The sequence below is a fragment of the Papio anubis genome, chromosome 3 (assembly GCF_008728515.1).
Source record: "Papio anubis isolate 15944 chromosome 3, Panubis1.0, whole genome shotgun sequence".
NCBI lineage: Eukaryota > Metazoa > Chordata > Mammalia > Primates > Cercopithecidae > Papio > Papio anubis.
Window position 1 is genome coordinate 81232236 of NC_044978.1, and position 21411 is coordinate 81253646.

The 21411-nt window shown below is 38.5% G+C and overlaps 1 protein-coding gene across 11 annotated transcripts in view; it reads right to left on the reverse strand.

Moving 5' to 3' along the window:
- Positions 1-21411, reverse strand: part of SGMS2 (sphingomyelin synthase 2) — a 91080-nt gene that overhangs the window by 53297 nt on the left and 16372 nt on the right. For 2 of the 11 annotated variants that reach the window (XM_017958930.3, XM_017958931.3), the window contains exons 2-3: positions 4370-4452; positions 2519-2625 (exon numbers count right to left, since the gene is read on the reverse strand). The gene's annotated coding sequence lies outside the window, so the exon portion shown is untranslated. Of the gene's footprint in view, positions 1-2518; positions 2629-4329; positions 5816-17985; positions 19893-21411 lie in introns of those variants that run through there. The other 9 variants (XM_017958934.3, XM_021939156.2, XM_003899067.5 and 6 more) reach the window with 7 other exon arrangements.

Consider the following 21411-nt stretch of genomic DNA (forward strand, 5'->3'; position numbering starts at 1 on the left):
TTCCTGGAAACATCGTGGTTAGACATTTCATTCAGTGAGGTGTTCAGAGCATCTGAATCACTTTTGTTGCCTAGTAACTTGTTTGTGTTTGGCAGGATGAAGACAACTCAGGCACAGATACAGTCAGACACAAGGCAGGTATCTATTCAGCACAACAACCTCCCAACACTAGACTGCTGATTTAGTGCTTAAACTTGACACTGTTCTTTCCACTTGCTCACTGTTGGTAGAGGCCCCTTCAGTCATTCTCTTTAAGTCAGGAGCATTCAAAAGGCACTATGCTGTACAGAGAATCAACAGATCCTTTGTAGCTGAAATATAGGCTACTCTGTTTCCTATAGAGTTTTGAAAAAAAAAACTTTTAAGACAAAGCTAATTACAGGGTTCTTACATATAAAAGGGAAAGGAGTTACGTGGTATCATGGAAATTACTTGTCATCCCTAAAAGAATTAGTTCTCCCACATATTCACATATCTGTCCCTTTTTTTTGATAACAAGAATTGATTACCACAATATAAGTAGCTTCAGAATCAAGGAGGTTCACCCTCCAATACCGTCATGAATACAAATATATAGCAAAGCTGGCTAAAGTCACTTTACTAACCTTCATCTTCAAATTTAAGTTAGCATGTGTGCCTGGGTTACTCTAAGAGCCAAAAGTCTAGAACAAATCACTCTGGGCTTGCATTCCATTATACATTCTCTGACAGTTATGGCTTTTCCTCTATTATTTTATGTCTCCGCTACTTTCTCATCATTTCTATGCATTAAATATTCAGAGGAGGAAAAGTGGTTTTAAAAAGGCTGCCCCGCCACCGCCCCAATACTGGGGTTTCTGTTGTTCTTTCATTTTTGCTCTTCTTGTCAGAGGACATGCCTGCTACAGAAACAAGAAAATAAGATGTAGGGTGTGCTTAAATGTTACTCCTAATCTTAATGGGAAAGTCCTGAGTTCTAGGTTTATTTAATGTTTATGGACAGGAGGACACAAAAATTGTTTAGAAAATTTTATTTTTTCTTCCTTTCATCCAATAATATTCATCCTAACCTTGTGGTTTCAGTATGCCTGATATTCATAAGTACTATTAAAAATCAAATAGATATGAATTACTTCACTTTAACAACTATAAAATGGGTATGAGTTTACTTAGCAAAGGTTTTCAACTTAAGCATATGTTAATCCTTTATCTCCTCCAAAATATTTTTCTTTTAGAAAGGCATATTTCAGGAAAAAAATCTTTCCATATTAAAAAATTCTTGAATTCCACCAGACAAAGTCCAGAACAGACGTAAGAAAAGAATACTCTCATTATCTAGAACTGGCTAACTGTAGACTGCAATTACTAGTGGCAAGAAATAAGGGGGTTGAATCACTCTCCAAAATATTTCCAAGTCCTCAACCACATCTCTCAAGCAAGTTTTCCCACTCTGGGGTTCGTAGTTGATAGGTGGACCTCCTGAAGCCCTGTAAAATGTTTTGGCTCATGCACATAACCGGAAGTAGAAAGCTTTCTATTCTTCAGATTCTCAAAATCGAGTCTAGGTCTTGGGAAATCAAATTGCCAGCAGATAACTGAGGATTTAACCTCTTGAATTTGTTGCTGACTACCTGCTTAATATAAATTTCAGTAACATAAAAGAAGAATGTTTGTTCCCATGCTGTAACTGAAGATTTCTAATAATTAAAGAGCAGTAGAGCCCCATCTATGACAGCAGCCAGTTTACTGCACTTGTATAACCTGCGAGCTAAATTACCACTAATTGTCTCATCTTTTGAAAATGTATTTAAGCTTCATTAGACACGTGAATGTCTGTTATAGCCAGGTGAAGGAAGGAGACCGACCTAGTCCCTAGCCTCACAAAGCTTGCAGTCTAGTTGGAGAAACAAACAAATCATTATCACACAGGGAAATAAATGTTTAGATAATTGAAAATTCAAGATGCTATAAGAACACATTGCCAAGGCACCCAACCCAGTCTGGCTATGAGAATTGGCAGAATATCCAGACGCGGATGACGGCAGGTACTCTCACAGGTTTCTAGCAGACATGTAATAAGAAAACCTTGGCCAGGTGTGGTGGCTCATGCCTGTAATCCCAGCACTTTGGGAGGCCAAGGCAGGCAGATCACCTGAGGTCAGGAGTTCAAACCAGCCTGGCCAACATGGCGAAACCCCATCTTTACTAAAAATAGAAAAATTAGCTGGGCGCAGTGGTGGGTGCCTGTAATCCCAGCTATTTGGGAGGCTGAGGCAGGAGAATTGCTTAAACCCAGACGGCAAAGATTGCAGTGAGCTGAGATTGTGCCACTGCACTCCAGCCTAGGCAACAGAGAGAGGCTCCGCCTCAAAAAAAAAAAAAAAAAAAAAAAAAAAAGAAAAGAAAACTTTCCTCTCAGAGAGGCAATTTAATGATATCTATTAAAAGTACACATATACCTTATGACCTGCAATTCTACTTTACAAGTTTATATAGATATATTGCCTACATGCAAAATAACCTACATACAGTTACTTACTGTAGTATTGTTTAAGAGCAAACGTTGGCCACAACCCGAATGTTGTCCATCAATAGATCGCTATTTTAACTGTGGAACATCCATAAATGGACTCTGTTATTCTGTAACTGCTTTAAAAAAAGAATGAGGAAAGTGTCTTAGTACTCGCTTATTAAATCCTCCTCCATATATTGTAAGGAAAAAAAGCATACATTGCAGAGAAATATAGTATGCTATCTTTTATGTTATGAAGGGGGCAAATAGGAATATTCCTATTTGCTTCTTTATGCATAAAGAAATTCGAAGGATGCATTAGACATTGACAGAGGCTGAGAGGATGGTGGGGGCAGAATTTGGGCAGACTCTGAATGCAAAATGTACGAAAATGGTATACTTAAAAAGTAATCCTTACATCAAGTGTGTGGGACATTGAAAAGGAAAAAAAAAAAAAGTAATCCTTTATTTTTCAAGCCCAAGTTATATTAACCTAGCACATTTTTTTTTTTTTGGTTTATTATTTTAACACGCTTCTAAAATTCTGCATTGATTAAATTAGAACATAAGGCTGCTTTATTTTCCAAATCAGGGTTCCACTCTCTCCTTTCCTGCCTGTGTCCATCTGCCATCCTGAAGGGGGTTTCCCCGGAATACCTGAGAGTGAGGCAAGTCCTCGGTGTCTCCCTGCTCTGGTTTGTTGACTGAGGATATTCAAGAGATTTTTTAAAGCTCATGAAAGAATTTTGTTTTGTTCACTGCCTCATTTGCAACACTGAAAAGAATGCCTGGCACACAGAAAGTGTTCAGTAAGTATTTGTTGAATAAATGAATTCTTTTCTTCACTCAGCTTCAATGAGACAGACACCACCACCGGACAAAGGGAAAGATATCAAAACGGTGTCAAATATTTAGAAATAGCTGCCATTCCTAGTACCAGCTCAAAATAGGCATTCTAACCTTAGCAACATTCCTAGAATTACTGTGAACTTCACAGAAGACAAATAATGTTAGAGAATACTGTGCTCAATAATACTAACTACCCACAAATATTTATTTTAAATAATTTGGGATTACACGGCCCTGGTGTCTATCTTAGGGTAAAAATCTTTTTAGGCAACCACCACACTAAACAGCAATGATAAAAAGTAAAAAAAACCAAAACAGCTATCATCAGGGTCAAATGAACCCTAGTCTTAAGGTGCCCAGAGATATAGCAAGAAAAGAGAAAATCTTTTGTACCAAAAAATGCAACTATTTTTATTTTCAATAATAAAATTATACTTGAAATAAAATTCAAAGTACTCTAGGCAGTGAATTGAGTTGTAGTGCTTCAACCACAGCAAGCAAAACCTCTTCCTCCTCAGTGGGCACAGAATGGGTATAACTACCACAGCTCTTTAATTTTGGTTTAGATAACTATAAAAAACAGAATAACTTTGCTAGTAATTTCAGTACTGTTGCTAAAAGGTGCATGGCTGGCTGATATTTCTTTGAAGATTTTCTGTTTTCTTAAGGCGTGGTTGAGAGAGTTGATTGAGTGCTCTCTTTTGGCAGTAATGCAAACAGGTTAGGAAGTTTTGGGGTTACCTCTATTTCTCTGGCTGTCATTTAAAACGGCAATCCAAGACTGAGAAAACATCCATTCACCTGAAAGAGCTTGAAATTTAAGACTGTCCTGAGGATAAAACTAAAATTCTCAGAGTTAAGACATTTATGAAATGTCTTAACCAGAGAAAGGAAGATAGCAGCAAAGCTGCAGGATAACTGATAGACAGCCAACCTTCAGCTGATACAAGTTAGACTCATGCTATAGCAGCAGGAAGCACCAAACCTACCAAACCTACTGTTTCCAGATGGTAGCACAGTAATTCCCACCTTGGTCCTTGCAGCAGTCAACACTCCCAGTCTCTGGCAGATCCTTTCGGAGCAGAGTGTTATAGGGCCACAGGATGACAGCTCTAGGGGAAGGAAAAGTCAGAGATTAAATGAGAATGAGGCTTTGATGCTATGTTTTGCTAGTTTTCTGGGGGAGGAGGTGAAATGAAGAGCCCTCTGATGCTACCCTCCTAGAGCTCTCCAATACTGACCCTCCAGGAGAGTTGCCAGGAAAACACTGGCTCTGATAGGTACTGACATTTCAGGACAAGAACAACTACTCAGCCATTCATTCCACTAATATTTGCCACCTGCCAGCCCCTATTTAAAGTTGGAGTAGCGCGGGCAGGCAGATTCCCTTCCCTCCTGATGTTCATGTTCTAACACAGGAACACACAGATAAACAAGACCAGTCAATGCCGCTCAAAAAAGTCAGAGTCAGGGCAAGGCTGGTGTGGTTGATGTAGAGCAAGCGGTCAGGAAAGCCTTTCTGAGGAGATATTTAAGACTTAATAAGGGTTGAGGATGGGGCGGGGGCAGCTGCAAAAGAAGAGTAAGCCAGGCAGAGGGAGCAGCTCATCCAAAGGCCCTGAGGCAGGAATGAGCCAGGAAGGTTTAAAAAGAACAGAAAGGCAAGCATGGCTAGAGTATTGTGAACTAGGCATAGAGAAGGGAAAAAGAGTGCAGAGGGCTTTATAGGACAGTAGAAGGACTATGTACATAAAGGGCAAACTAAGTGTCACAGAAACTTAGGTTGATGTGCTGTGCATAATCTGCCACCTACTAAATGGTAGAAGATTTGCTTTGAAATACATACAGTTGCTGCAGTCTTTCAACGGATTTTTAAGTAGCTGAAATTTGCCCTGTGGATGGAAGCAAAATATAGGCCACTGGCCAGAGGTCTCCAGTTCATAGAACCACAATATGAATATCCAAAGAATATAGCCTGAGACTACCCAACAGTGCATATATGCATATGATTTGGTAGTGCATATATATATATATATATCTTTTAACTACCTAACAAATTTCATTAAAATCTATGTTTAACAACTGCAGGATGTACATTCATCTGCAACCAGAAATTGATTTTTAGTTGAGATCCCATCTTAATCAAAAATACTCAACTCTTGGAAGAAACTCAAGAACAAATGTGTCACTCTTAGGTATATACTCAAGAAAAATGAAAACACCAGTCCAAGCAAAAACTGTACACAAATATTCATAACAGCATTATTCATAATGGCCCCAAAGTGGAAACCCAAATGTCCATCAACTATTAAATGGATAAACAAAATGTGGCAATCCCATATAATATTACTGAGCAATGGAAAGGAATAAAGTAGTGATACACACTATAGCATGAATGAATCCTGACAACATTATTCTAAGTGAAAGAAGCCAGTCACAAAGACCACATGTTATATGATCCCATTTACATGAAATATGCAGAATAGGCAAATCCATAAAGACAGATTTGTGGTTGCCAAGGGCTGGGGGACGAAGAGAAGGGAAAGTGAATGCTAATGGGTATAGGGTTTCTTTTTGGAGTGCCGTAAATATTCTAGAATTAAATAGTGGGGTTAGTTGCACAACTCTGAATATACCAAAAACTACTGATTTGTACAATTTGAAAAGGCCAGTTTTATGGTATGTGAATTATATCTCAGTAAAACTGTTGTAAAAATAGAAGAACAAAAGAATATCTGAAATGCTGTGAACAGATGAAATAAACTTCAAGTGGCCCAAAATGCTATATTCCAGTAAGCATTACTAGACTCTATTAAAAGGGATAAGCAGTTTACACTTCAGATACTGTATACTACACTCCCTGTGGGACATGTTTATCCCTCTGGAAAGATCACCTGATCCTTGGAGGATGTTTTTCTTGTTTCACTTGGAACCTTTCTCCAGTTATTACCCTCTCTCGACTCCACCTACCATCCCCACTCACTCTATGCAAATGAAATTAAAGCAGATAGTTGCTTTTGTGCTCTAACTCAAGTCTGTGGACAATTACAATTGTTTAGGGCATGGTATTAATGATATTTCTAATATGGTCAGCTTATAGATTTTATTCAGTTACACAGCCAAACCTGGAACTTTTCATCTAGTCAAGCTGAAAATGTGTGCTCTTGTCAAAAAGGAGAATGGGCAAAAGGGTAGATACTGGAATGCAAAACAAATTCAAGCTTACTACTCTAAAATCCCTTTCTGTATACATCTTAACATGGTGTTACATTAAGACTACATTCATTTTAAATAGTATCTTATAAGTTCATGATTTATTTTAAAGTATATGTAGAATATATAATTTCACAAAGGAATAAAGTAAATTATATAACAACAGCAAAATACTACTGTGAGATGATTAACGTAGAATCAGAGAGGCAGGTAAACACAGAGAGAAGTTCTTGATGACAAGGTGTAGTGGAAGAGGGAACACTATCTGCTGGGACTGAATATTGTTCTACCTGCTCCCTGTAGCGAATCACTGCAGAGGCAGCAAAGTTTGATGTTTATGAACAAGGATTCTGAAGGCCGACTCCACACTTAGCATGACTCCACGATTAAGTATTGTGGCTCCAGGCATGATACTTAATTTCTCTGAGACTTAGTTCCCTCATCTATAAATAGTACTAACTTAACAAGGTCCTTAAAAGGATCAAAGGTTATATAAAAACAAATAATAGATCTAAAGGGAGAGACAGACTGCAATACAATAATAGTAGAGGACTTCACCCCACTTTTGGCAATGGACAGATCATCCACGCAGAAAATCAGTAAAAACACATTGGAATTAAACTATACTGTAGACCAAATGGACCTATAACAGACATTTACACAACATTTCATCCAACAGCTATAGAATACACATTCTTCCCAGCAGCACATGGAACATTCTCCAGAATGGACTATATCTTAGGCCACAAAACAAGTCTCCACAAATTCAAAAATGTCACTATCAAATCAAAGTGTCTTTTCTGAATCCAATGGAATAAAACTAAAAATCAATAACAAGAAGAACTTTGGAAACTGTGCAAATGTATGGAAATTAAACAACATGCTCCTGAACAATCAATGAAGAAATTAAGAAGGAAATTTAAACATTTCTCGAAATAAATGAAAACGGAAACACAACATACCAGAACCTATCAGATATAGCAAAAGCAGTACTGAGGAAATCTTATAGCACCATATGCCCACATCGAAAACATAGAAAGACTCCACATAAATAACCTAATGGTGTACACTTCAAGGAACCACAAAAGAACAAATCCAAAACTAGTAGAAGGAAATAATAAAGATCAAAGCAGAAATAAACGGAAAAAAAAAGAATCGAAGGAGTTAATACTAATAAAGAGATCAGAAAGAGCACCTGGTATACAATAAGCATTAGATGTATTTGTTAAATGATTAAAATAGAGTATACTAGTTAAGTCTTGCAAAATGACTAAAACTGTGCTGCATATTTGCCTCTCAACTCCTTTGTAGTTACAGGGGAAGAAATTTTCCAAACTCAGAGACAGAAAATGCATGTATCTCCATATGTGTTAGGAGGAAGGCAAGTGGGAACCATATTTTGTTCCTCAGGAGAAAAAAGAAAGCATTTGACACTTAGCTTTAATATGGCCTGTAAACAAGAGGCAATGAGCAATACTGCAGACCAGGGAAGACCACCATATGATGTCACTTGATAGTTTTTCACTGCATTTCTCAATAAATCCCAAGGCATAACTCTCTAGAGTTTCTGTAGTAGGAAGACAAGGCAATGTGATACAAATATACAACTCTGATGGTCGGCTCACAACTGCACCAGAAATCTCCAATCCATCTTTTACTTCCATTTCCCTCTGCCATGCTTCTGATAACCAGAGCTGAGGAGGAGACAGTTCCAGATCTCTGAAACAAATTCTCCAACATTAGGAGATGGCCAAAATATAGCCACATAAAAACACTAAGTAACCTGATGCATTGAAAAGCAACTCCCCCTAGAAGCATGTTTTTAAGTTTAATGGACTTCAGAGTCATTGTCTGGCTAAAGAACAGCTATAATCATCTCAGGGGATTAAAGAACTTGGAAGAATATTCCTATTAGTCATAGTCATTTCAGGCTCCAACTAACAGTTAAACACAGAACTTTCACGAATTACAAAAGCTATTATGCTTAAGCCATGTTTTACTGTAAATTGGACAGTAGATAACTTTTCCTTAAATGATTAGTTATACGGTGCAAACCTTAGCTAGAAAACGACCTGTGTTTCTTCAGATAGTCCCATATTGTACATGGAAGACATGATAAAGTTGAATTTCCACAGCTATTACACCGTCCTGTGACTAAGCTGATGTCCCAGTGATTTATCAGCCTTTTTCACTCCATCTGGCAAAGTATGTTGTTCTTAAGGCTATTTAATAATGTTTTCTTCAGACAAAAATGGTACTAATCTTAGAGTGGTTAATCAACTATAGCAATGTATTTTCATTTGCATACCTAGGGAGTATTGCTAAAGAGAGTAGAAAATAGATTAATTCCCTTGCGGTTCATGTACACTAAATGTAGCATTCTGTAAGGAAAGAGAGCAAGAGATGGCATTTATAACTAACTCCTGTGCGTTCTTGGAGAAGCCTTTTTTTACCCTCCCAGACCGCATTTGGTTTCCTTTCCCTCGCTCCACGTTACTCTCTGCTTTTTCTCTGACATAACAGCTTGCTAACTGTAACTGTGGTCAATTATTTGTAGAGATTTACTTGTCTCTTTCCAGTCAGACTGCAAGCTCTGTGAGGGAAGGGAACACATGTGTCAGATTCTCTGCTGTCTTTCTGGCACAGAATTGAGGGTTATAAATATTTGTTCACTGACTAACTCCCACTTTATAAGATAAGCTGTGTTCCTAAAGAATCACATGTCAGTTCCTCTCAAGATAAGGAAGTCATTGAAGTAATCTTATAAGGGGAGTAAGGAGAGGGAGTAAGTCCCACTAATACCATTTAACATTATGAAACAGTGATCCACAAGTTTGAACTCTGAAAATTACAGAAGCAGAGTCCATGGATATGGCTATGGCAGATGTGACTGAGGGGGAGGGAGAAAAGGAGTGGGGAGGAATGACCCACTAATTTAGATGGGTGCTTTCAGAGTGAAAGTTTATTATAAGAGCTCAAATAGTGTTTTCTAATTATAGACTGTTAAATTTAAAATACATTGAAAGGCCACTCTGTACTTCTCTCTGCCCAATGCAGACTGCATTAAAATATCCAAGAAACAGGACTTTTTTTTTAAGCCCAGAAACGCTGACACACCTATTAAAAAGTTCTGTCTCATAAGGACTGCTTTCTACAGTTTCTGTTAGGTCTTCCATGGCTCAGACAATTGGCAATCTTGTTCTTTCTTTCATGACACAAAGTTGTTATATCCAAACAATTAACCTCCTAAGGTTAAAGTCATGAGCAATGACAAGAAGGTCATATGGTATCACAACAGTGAAAATTAAATAATTTTAAACAAATGCCTTCAAACCTTCTGCAATAAAAGAAAATAAACTCTTACACTTTAACATTTAAGGTGAGAAAGTGTTTAACCTTACTAGTGAGCAAAGAAACTCAAAGAAGTGAGATAGCATTTTTCTACATATTAAATTGGCTCTTTAAAATACCAACATAAAATTACTAAGCTGTTCTCCAGGGCTATTATAAAATATATTTCTTATATTCTATAAACCTCCTAAGAATGTGAACAAAGATTTAGCTCTGAGCATATTAACCATGACATTGCCGATAACAGTAAAAAATAAATAAATAAATAAATGAGAAACAAGTGTCCAATAATAAGGGACTGTTAAAAACAACATGGTGGGTAGATACAATGGAAGAATGAAATGCTCCTATCACAGTTAGTGGGGAATGACAAGAGGTTCATTATATATTCATGGGTACAAAACAATGATATGTGTATGATCCTATTTCTCCTGTTTTTACAAGTTGCATGTGTAAACATAAACGTGACTAGAAAGACAATGCAAAATGCTAACAGATAATAGATTTCTAGATGACTTAAATTTTTCTTTTGCTTATCCAGGCATAACATTTCCTAAAATAAACATGAGTTGCTATTATAATTAGAAAGTTAAAGAGAAAAGATGACACGAAAACTCCCAAAACACATTTCCAAATAGCTACCATAGTCACATTCTCTTTTAAAAAATTATTATGACTTGGGAGGCTGAGGCGGGTGGATCACAAGGTCACGAGATCGAGACCATCCTGGCTAACACGGTGAAACCCCGTCTACTAAAAATACGAAAAAAAATTAGCTGGGTGTGGTGGCAGGCACCTATAGTCCTAGCTCCTCGGGAGGCTGAGGCAGGAGAATGGCGTGAACTTGGGAGGCGGAGCTTGCAGTGAGCCGAGATCATGCCACTGCACTCCAGCCTGGGCGACAAAGTGAGACTCCATCTCAAAAAAAAAAAAAAAAAAAAAAAAAAAAAAAAAAAATTTATGACAAGCACATTGTTTCATATCATTATGCTCTGGGGATAAAAACGGTACACCTCATTTTTCATTTTGGTCAGTCTGTGTGTGGGGCAAGCAAATAAAGACATTCGGTCTAGAATCTTAAAAGTTTTCCTTTTAGCAAGATGCCATTTGTGGTGATGTACCACCAAGTAGCAAAGAGGTCAGCCTCTCCAGTTAAATATAGCCTAATTACATAGTTGATAAAAATAAAGGAAAATGCACATATTTACTATGATTACCACTCATGCTCAAAGAAAATCCTGTCTTTGAAATAGAAATGAAACCAAAAGTAAAAATAAAACAAGAAACTTAATTCATAAATGTGAATTAAGATAGAAGCAAATTTGGGAGGGGGTTATTATAGAGAAGCTGCCCTCTGCTCAGGGAGACAGGACATTTGCTGGGAGGCAGAAAAACTCACCAGGATATAGAGAAGTGTTATTATCAAAACTGTAAGGATCCTGTAGAATATACACCTGAGTAGGTTAACAGAATGAGCAGAATGGCTATACCTGAGTACTTTAGCCAGAGCTAAGTTTATGTTAACTATCCAAGTTAGGCAGTGCCCTTCAGCTTTCTAGCCATCCAAGTCTCTCATTGACTGGATGGTAGTTACTTGGATTACCTGATTGGCAATCCATGTCCTCTAGTTTTTATTTTCCTCTATCCTAATCTTTTGTTGCCCTTGTTCTTAAGATTTCTAAGAGGTTGCTTACTCTAGCCTCCTCCATAGTTAGCAGTTTGCTTCTCTTGTGAGAAACTTGTTTGAAAGATGAATCATTTGCACTTGTCATAACTCTTACAAAGACTTCCACCAGGTGTACCACGAGCATGGCATGCACCACAGACTTCCACACCATGCAGGCTTCCAACATTCCTTCCAAGCAATCAAAAAGCAAGTTGCATATTAGCATATTTATATAAACCCCTATTTCACAAAGCAAAGTTTTTTCAAGTCTTCTTTTAAGTCTTGGAGGGAGGATGACATGTAGAGATAACAAAACGGGAGCTAAGAAATTAAATATTCAGGAGTTATTTGGTGATGTCCATATAAAAGAGAGTATTAAAATACTGCAATCACTGGAGCAAGAGAAGAAGAAAGTGAAATGGGGGGTATACTTGTAGAAGGTTTTGCAACTGAATCTTGAGCAACATAAAGGAAAATAAAGCAAAGCCCCCAGAAGCTGGGAACATGAACGCATTTGGATGAGCATCGAGGTGGAAATCAGAGGACCCGCCAGTGGAACCTCAGAAACCACCCAAGCTCTCTCTAATGGGCTGTCACAAAATGGGATGGTGATGCTGACCATGTAAATAGGGCAGCCACAGGCTTTTACCTCAGACTTCTAAGTCACGCAAGGTCAGACGCTACACCTCAGGTACTACAGGAAGGGAAAGTGAAAGGAGTGAATGTTACTAATGTCATTTTCAGTGATCACACCACTCTTCCTGGGCTAGATACCCTGGATGCCCCTTGATCTCAGAATATGACATCTTCAATAGAAGGATGAGGTTTAGCACACAGAAAGGGAACCTCTGAGGTTTTCCCTTACCTCCCTAAAGAGTCTAAAGCTTGCTATAGGAAAAGTAAAGAATAATTCTTATCTTTTCAAAAAGGCTTAGAGATAGTAAACAATACCAGTTTTCCATCACATTTCTAAACAAACAAAAAAGTATAAGGGAAAGGTAACCACATTGTGTTAGTCTGTTCTTGCACTACTATAAAGAAATACCTGAGACTTGGTGGTTTATAAAGAAAAGAGGTTGAATTGCAGTTCTGCAGGCTTTACGGGAAGCATTACGCTGGCATCTGCTTGGCTTCTCAGGAAGCCTCAGGAAACTTACAATCATGGCAGAAGGTAAAGGAAAAGCAAGCACATCACATAGCAGGAGACAGTGAGAGCGGAGATGCCATACACTTTTCAATTACCAGATTTTCTGAGAACTCACTATTGTGAGAACAGTACCAAGAAGATGGCACTAAATCATTCATGAGAAATCCACCACCACGACCTAATCACCTCCCTGCAGGCCCCACATCCAACACTGGGGATTATAATTCAACATGATATTTGGGTAGGGACACATATCCAAACTATATCACACATGTGTTCTTTCCAGTGGGGATACACACACTCATTTTCCACTTTGTTTTTCATGGTACTTTGGCTAAATTGTAATATGTAATAACAGTGGAATAATGTAGTTCATGAGCTACTTTCTAATTGAGAGCAGAGGGAAATATGATGAAAACAAGAAGCCAAGGAGCTTTCTGGGGGAAAGACCATGGGCAAAAACTATTTATTACAATTAGGAGATCTGGTTTTAATCTAGACTCTGACATTGTGATCTTTAAAAAGTCAATTGTAATCTTTAAAAAGTCACTTTAATTCTGTGGACCACAGTGAACTCAACCACAATTTGCAGTTCATCTGTACCCTCAGGACTCAGAAATCTCCTAGTACATAGTAAGTGTTATCAAGTATTTGTTGAAGGAGAAAAATAAAGACACTGATTTAATAGTCTCTCAAATCTGTTCTAACTTTCTAGTGCCGGACTGTCCAATATAACAGCTACAAGGTACATGAGGCTACTTAAGTTTGAATTTAAATTTATTAAAATTTAAAATTCAGTTCCTCAGTCACACTAGCTACCTTTCAAGTACTCAATAGCCACATGTGGCTTATGGCTACTGTACTGGACAGTGCAAAATTATGGAACATTTCATCATTGCAGTCAGTTTTGCTGGACAGGAGTGCTCTCAGACGTAACTGAGGAGAAAGGCAACACACTGTACTCTCCTATAGACATGGCTCTCTATTCTACGAAACTTCATGAAAGGTTTACAGAGGGAACACGAGGGACTCAAGCAGAAATTAAGCATTCCCTTAGAGAGCCAGTCTGTTTCTCTGCATGTTAAAGTACTGCTTCTCAGGATAGTCTTTTCAACAAATTGTGCTAAACAACTGGACTTCCACATGTGCAAAAATGAATCTAGATACTAATTTATAAGATAACATAGGAGAAAATCTAAGTGACCTTAGGTTTGGCAATAGGTTGTTAGATGTAACACCAAAAGCATGAAAGAAAGAAAAAATTGGTAAGTTGGACTCCATTAAAATTAAAAACTTCTACTCTAAGAAAGACACTGTTAAGAAAGAGACAAGTCATAGACCAGGAGAAAGTATTTGCAAAACACATATCTGATAAAAGACATATTCAAAATGTAAACAGAGCTCCCAAAACTCAACAAGAAAGATAACCTAATTAAAAGGTGGGCAAAATATCTGAACAGATGCCTCATCAAAGAAGACATATAGATGACAAAAAATTATATGAAAAGATGCTCAATATCATATGTGATTAGGGATTTGCAATTTAAAACAACAATGACCTACAACCATACACAACAGCTAAAATCCATACTAACACTACCAAATGCTGATGAGGATGTGGAGCAACAGGAACTCTCATTCATTGCTGGTGGGAATGCAAAATAATCCACCCATGTGGTAGATGGTAAGGCAGTTTCTTGTAAGACTAAACAGAGTCTTATCATGTGACAAGGAAATAGTACTCCTTGGTATTTACTCAAATTAATTGACAACTTCTGTCCCCACAAAAACCTGCACACAAATGTTTAAGCAACTTTATTCATAACTGCCAAAAACTGGAGACAACCAAGAGGTCCTTCAATAGGTGAATGAGTAAACAAACTATGGTATGTCATACAATGCAGTATTATTCAATGCTAAAAAGAAATGAGCTATTTCAAACTACAAAGACATGAAGAAACATTATATGTAAATTGCTAAATGAAAGAAGCCAATCTGAAAAGGCTGTATACTGTATGATTCCAACTACATGAAATTCTAGAAAATGTAAAACTAGGGAGACGGTAAAGAAACCAGTGGTTGCCAGAGGTTGAGTGTTGGGGAGGAGTAAATAGGCAAAGCATAGATTTTTTTTTTTTTTTTTTTTTTTTTGAGACGGAGTCTCGCTCTGCCGCCCAGGCTGGAGTACAGTGGCCGGATCTCAGCTCACTGCAAGCTCCGCCTCCCGGGTTCACGCCATTCTCCTGCCTCAGCCTCCCAAGTAGCTGGGACTACAGGCGCCCGCCACCTCGCCCGGCTAGTTTTTTTGTATTTTTTAGTAGAGACGGGGTTTCACCGTGTTAGCCAGGATGGTCTCGATCTCCTGACCTCGTGATCCACCCGTCTCGGCCTCCCAAAGTGCTGGGATTACAGGCTTGAGCCACCGCGCCCGGCCGGCAAAGCACAGATTTTTAGGACAGTGAGACTACTCTGTATAGTAGTACAATGAGAGCTACATGTCATTATACATTTTTCAAAACCCATAGAATGTACGATATAAAAAGTGAACTCTAAACTATGGACTTTGGTTAATAATAATGTATCATATTGGCTCATTAATTGTACAAAGTGTACTACACTAATGTAGGAAACTGAGGGGTAGGGGTATAGCTTATGGGAACTCTGTACGTTCTGCTTATTGTTTCTGTAAATCTGAAACTGCTTTTTAAGAAACACCTATTAATTTACCAAAAAAAAAGTCCTTCTCAGAATTAGCTATAAACTCTAGTAATATCTAAGACAACAATAATCTGTTTTCAAAAAGTAAAACAAGAAACACTCCAATTACATGATTTAAGATGCAAAGCAACACCCAAACATTAGTGAAAAACAGCTTTCCCCACCCCTAGTTAGGTCCTTTAAGAATAACGACAATTTGCTCAAATACAATCACTGATCTAAATCTGCCTTATAATTCCAAAGCACTTAAGCCTTCTAAAAGTAGAAAGCATTCTAAATGCAGCTTAATGTTGATGAAACGACATTTGTGGTCAGGGCAGCATTCCATTTTGTGGCATAACATTTAGATCTGTAACTCCATCACTGCCTCCTATAGCTTTCCTATTCAACATACATATTCATGAAGGTGAAGCTTTATATAACAAATGACAGGACACGCCTTATCCCTCATTCAGTGTGCAACACAAGCACATGTAGAGAAGCGTAGCACAAATCCTTAATGTGCATCTGCAAAATTATACCCTGATGAAACAATGCCTAAGAGATGCTTTACTTCCAAAATGACATCTTTCGGACATCCCTTTAGAACATACTTGTAGTCCAAGATTCACTTTAATAGTGCCCCTAATTAAAGAGTTCAGTAGCTGCTTGTCTCAAGGAACCATACTACAAGCCAGGTTTCTCTTTTGTAGAAACCTTTTCTCGAGGAGAGACACCTATCCTATACTTTCTTTGGCTTGTGAGTCCCATTAGGTTCACAGCAGTGAAGCACCCTTGGGGACCAGTTGATTGCTTTGAGAATGTTGGGGTACAAACCACACACAACAGAGGAAGGTGCAGAGCACACCTCACAATGCTCTTCTCAGTAACCCTGTTTTCACGAAATGGCCACACTCTCCTCTTCCTCCCTTTCAGATCACAAGCTCCTTTACTACTCCTGCAACATATCATGATCACTCTCTCTCTTCTTGAGTGTTTCCTGCTTCCAATTCCAAATCCAGACTGTTCTCAGAGCCTCGGAGAAGGAAGGTTCTGCTAACCCAGGCCTCAGATGCCTCTTGCAGGATGCTACAACATCATCTTCCTCATCCTGTGGCCCAAAAGACTCCATCTCTAAAGAGTTCTATAACTGGCTGCTCCCTGGCCTGGGGCATTCAGCCCAGCCTCTTGTCTCATTTTTCCTGATTAGTTCCCCTTCCTGGCTCAGCAAAACTGCTCTTGCATATATGGGCTCTGGCCTGCCCGTGACTTGAGGGGACAGGGAAGACGACTTCCAAGCCTCTTTCTAGGAGAGCTACAGTCATCTGCCACAGCTTGTATTAACTCTCTCCCCAGTTTAAGAGAGAACGAATGATCCAGTCTCCATTAGGAACTAAGGCAGATCAAAAGCTACACCAATTAGCACCTTAAAGACAATTCACCTGTATTTGACTGTACCTAGTTAAATCCTATTTACACATGAGCTCTTTGACGAGATGGGCTGTCATTTCATTGGTTCATTTTAGAATCTAAAATTCAGTCTTAATGAGAGTAGACTTTTTTTTTTTTTTTTTTTTTTTTTGAGACAAGATCTCATTCTGTCGCTCAGGCTGGAGAGCAGTGGTGCAATCACTGCTCACTGCAGCCTTGACCTTCTGAGCTCAGGTGGTCCTCTCACCTCAGACTCTCCAGTAGAGTAGCTGGGACCACAGGTGTGTGCCTCCATGCCTGACTAATTTCATTTTTATTTTTTGTACAGACGAGCTCTCCTTACATTGCCCAGGCTGGTCTCGAATTCCTGGGCTCACGTGATCCTTCAGCCTCAGCCTCCCAAAGTGCTGGGATTATAGGTGTGAGCCACCATGTCCATCCAACACTTTTTTTTTTTTTAAACACCCCTAGCCACTTTAGTTACATGCCCACCCAACCTGGCCAAATGCAAGATGATTTTAAAAAGCAAATTTTTTTTTCTTTGGAGACAAGAGTCTCACTCTGTCACCCAGGCTGGAGTGGCCCAATCTCAGCTCACTGCAACTTCCGCCTCCCAGGTTCAAGTGATTCTCCTGCCTTAGCCTCCCAAGTACCTGGGACTATAGGTGCCCGCCTCCATGCCCATCTAACTTTTTTTGTAGTTTTAGTAGAGACTGGGTTTCACCATGTTAACTAGGCTAGTCTCGAACTCTTGACCTCATGATCTGCCCGTCTCAGCCTCCCAAAGTGCTGGGATTACAGGCGTGAACCACCGCGCCCAGCAAAAAGAGGTATTTTAATCACCTCTTGAAACCATTCTTGAAACACCTCTTGAAACTGCAGGTGGTGGTCTACTACCTGCAGACTACTCTTGCACTGTCTGCAGAATAGTGAGTCAATTAAAGCCTTTAAATAAATTAAATAAAATAAATAAATTACAGTTAACATGAAGCATATCTACAAATAAGATTCTACCATAAGACAGAAAACTGACTGCAGAAATAACAGCCAGGTCCCCAAAAATAATTTTCTGCCATTTTCAAAATTCCGTGTAAGTTTTATACTGTGAGTTTAAATAAAAACATCTCAATTTCAAACAACCTTTTGGTGTTTTCTGTGAATTACATCTAGAATTCAATGGGCTCTGCCTTGCTCCTGACTTGAGGGACAGGGAAGATGACATCCAAGCCTTCTTGGAACCTGGTTGGTCACACTGAATGCCCTTTAAAACATAGCATTCTGTTGCACAATAAATTTACTCTTCAGTCCTAACCGAAAGGATATGAGATCTTTGAGCCTTTTCAGGTGAAAGTACCCGGGGGATGGAGGTTGATCTGAGCAGTCCAAGACTCAGAGTTCCTTCTCCAATCTCTGTTGCCATGACACTCAGCTTATTTGGCTTCTCTTTGTTGACAAGCACATCCATGGCAATTCACAGCTGACACCACACATCTTCCACTACTTCTGCTTCCAAATTCCATTAAGAAACTATTAGGAACATTTGTGCTTTATAAACATTTAATAATTTGTTAAATTAGGGATAAGTTTAAAGTCTCAATCCACATTCTCTTTAGAATATAATCAGTTCTCATATAAATGAGTAAAAATGTTTTTGAGGGCAAATGATTCAAATTAAGCATTTTGTCAATATTTAAGTTGAAGGGATCAAAGGATTCTCAGAATGCCAGAATAACTAATTACTTGAATAAAAAAGTAAAGAGGAAGTTTTCATCAAAAAAGAAAAAGTAAGTCTATACTCAACCCTAAGACTGTTTCACAAATGACATTTTAGTAGAAGGTTCAAGCACACCATTTAAAAACAAACTGAAGGCCTTGTTTTCTTTAGTGATGATGGCAAAGTTAGGGCCATCTCAAAGTAGGGGCTCAACTGCTTGCGCAAATGGGGCAAAGAGAAAAGAAATGAAATGTAGCAACTAATACCATGTATTGTCTTTCTTTTGCCTTTCCTACTAAGCCATTTAGAAATAACTTTTACATATCACATCCTTTCTGGATGTAGTTTCATAATTTTCCTGCCCCTACTAAAGGGAATTTGCTTGTTAAGAAGGAAAATAGAACAAAAATATTAAAAGGGGGAAAAATCACTTGGATTACACCACAGGATTTAAAGAGTCGAAAAAAATTAAGATCTATCTGGCAGTAGTGGCTGATGAAATAAAAGGATGTAATACCTTTAAAATGTTGAAGTCTGTTCGACAGAATGAGCCCACCTCAAAAATTCTTTGAGGCACACATGGGAATTACAAGACAGGTCACTAAGTCGTGTACACCTTACTCTAGTTTCCATGACTGTCTACCAGACAACTAGAACTAATTTGATCTAAACGTCTCATTCACACACATCTTGATATAGTTTAGGTATCTGTCCCCTCCAAATCTCATGTTGAAATGTAATCCCCAGTGTTGGAGGTAGAACCTGGCGGATCCCTCATGAATTGGTTCAGCACCATCCCCTTGGTAATAAACAAGTTCTCACTCTGAGTTCACATGAAATCTGGTTCTTTAAAAGTGTGTGGCACCTCCCCCGTCTCTCTCTTGCTCCCGCTCTAGCCATATGAGATGCCTGCTTCCCTTTACCTTCTGCCATGATTGTAAGCTTCCTGAGGCCCTCACCAGTAGCAGATGTTGGCATTACACTTCTTGTACTGTCTGCAGAATAGTGAGTCAATTAAAGCCTTTAAAAAAATTAAATAAATTTATTTATAGCAATGCAAGAACAGCCTACTACACACCTTAATACACAGACACAGATACAGAGAAGAAGATACAGACTACAGCTTTCTTACCTAATTTCAAGTATATTCCCTACTTTCTTCACAACCTAATATGTTTTACATGACTACCCCTAATAAGCCATCTAAGAACTTTCAAACTCTACTTCCAATATCTTTATTCCGCCTCTCCCAACCTCATGGAATATTTTTAAAAAAATTTTTTAAAGGTCAGGTGTAGTGGCTCGTGCCTGTAAGTCCCAGCATTTTGAGAGGCCAAGGCAGGAGGATTGCTTGAGCCCAGGAGTTCAAGACCAGCCTGGGCGACAATGCAAGACTTTCTCTACAAAAAGACTGAAAAGCTTAGCTGGACATGATGGCATGCACGGTAGTCTCAGTTACTTGGGAGGCTGAGGTGGGAGGTGCAGTGAGCTGTGATTGCATCATGGTACTCCAGCCTAGGCAACATAGTGAGACCGTGTCTCTTAAAAAAAAAAAAAAAAAAAAAGGCCATAAGTATATACACCTACTATGCACCCACAAAAAAATAAAAATTGTTTTAAAAGTACCATGGTAGGTAGCATCTATTATTACAGCTTTCCCAACTAGTGTCGGTCTCTACCTCAAGGAACTTAAAGTCCAACTGAACATCCAAGAACAATTTCTGACTGCCTCAAAATGAGCCCTACTAATAGATGATGCATTCTCAACAAGGGCAAAGATTGGTGCTTGAAAGGTATATTTAAAAAATAAATAAATAAATAAATAAAATAAAAAAAGGTTTGTAGTCTTCCAAAGGCATTAAAATTTCACAGGGGAAAGAGTGGCTAGAAAAAACTTGTCTAAAAATGTGCCTTCAGGGGTCAATAATGAAAAAAAGATGGGGAAACTCTGCAGGAGGAACCCAGAAGGGCCTCATGTTTGCTAATAGTTGGTTAGATTACCCTGAACAAATTACTTAATGAGTCTGACCTTGATACACCACTAACTTCATAGAGTTTTGGTTTACGTTAACAACTACACATGGCCAGCACCTTCTCAACTTTAATATTCCTTCCTCAAAGGGGCCTTTTACTAATCACTCTCCAAAGTGGGTCTCTCTTCTTATTTTCCCAACATGCGTCCTCGTCCATAAGTTGTAATTATATACAGATTTCCTTGTTTTAATTGGATATCTCCCACAATAGGTGGTAGGCTCCATGACGGTAGGGACCACATCTGTTTTGCTTACAACAGTACACTCAGCCTGGCACAAAATAGGTGCTTGCTTGGCTATCACGAAGCTCTTCCCTTCACCAACCTTGATTCTGCTGACATGTTGAAGAGTGAAACAGGACTCTTTTCTAGAGATTAACCCTGAAAGGTGGCCTCCAATACTAGTAGTTTACTAACTCTTACTTACCTTTACAATCACTTCAAGATCCTGTTGGCCCTAGAGCATAACCTGCCCAAAAATTTCTCCAGGATCTTTCATTAAATTATAAAAATTTTAGTATCATTTTCAGAGTTTTTACAATAATATACTTGATCTTAAGAGGAAGGTGTTAGGGAAAGAATGTGAATACTTTTTAAATGCAAAATTGCATATCAACATGGAACTTTTTACCCCTCACTGTGTCCAAGTTTTAAAATATCTTTCCTTTTCTATTCACTCCAGTGGCTGTTAGTCTACCCTTGGGTATATCAATAACTGAGCTACTAATAGAGAGATGAGACTATGAACAGTCTAGGAGAAGAAATCTATTGTGAACATGAGGTGAAAATGTATATGGAGGAGGGAATCAAACTTGAGATA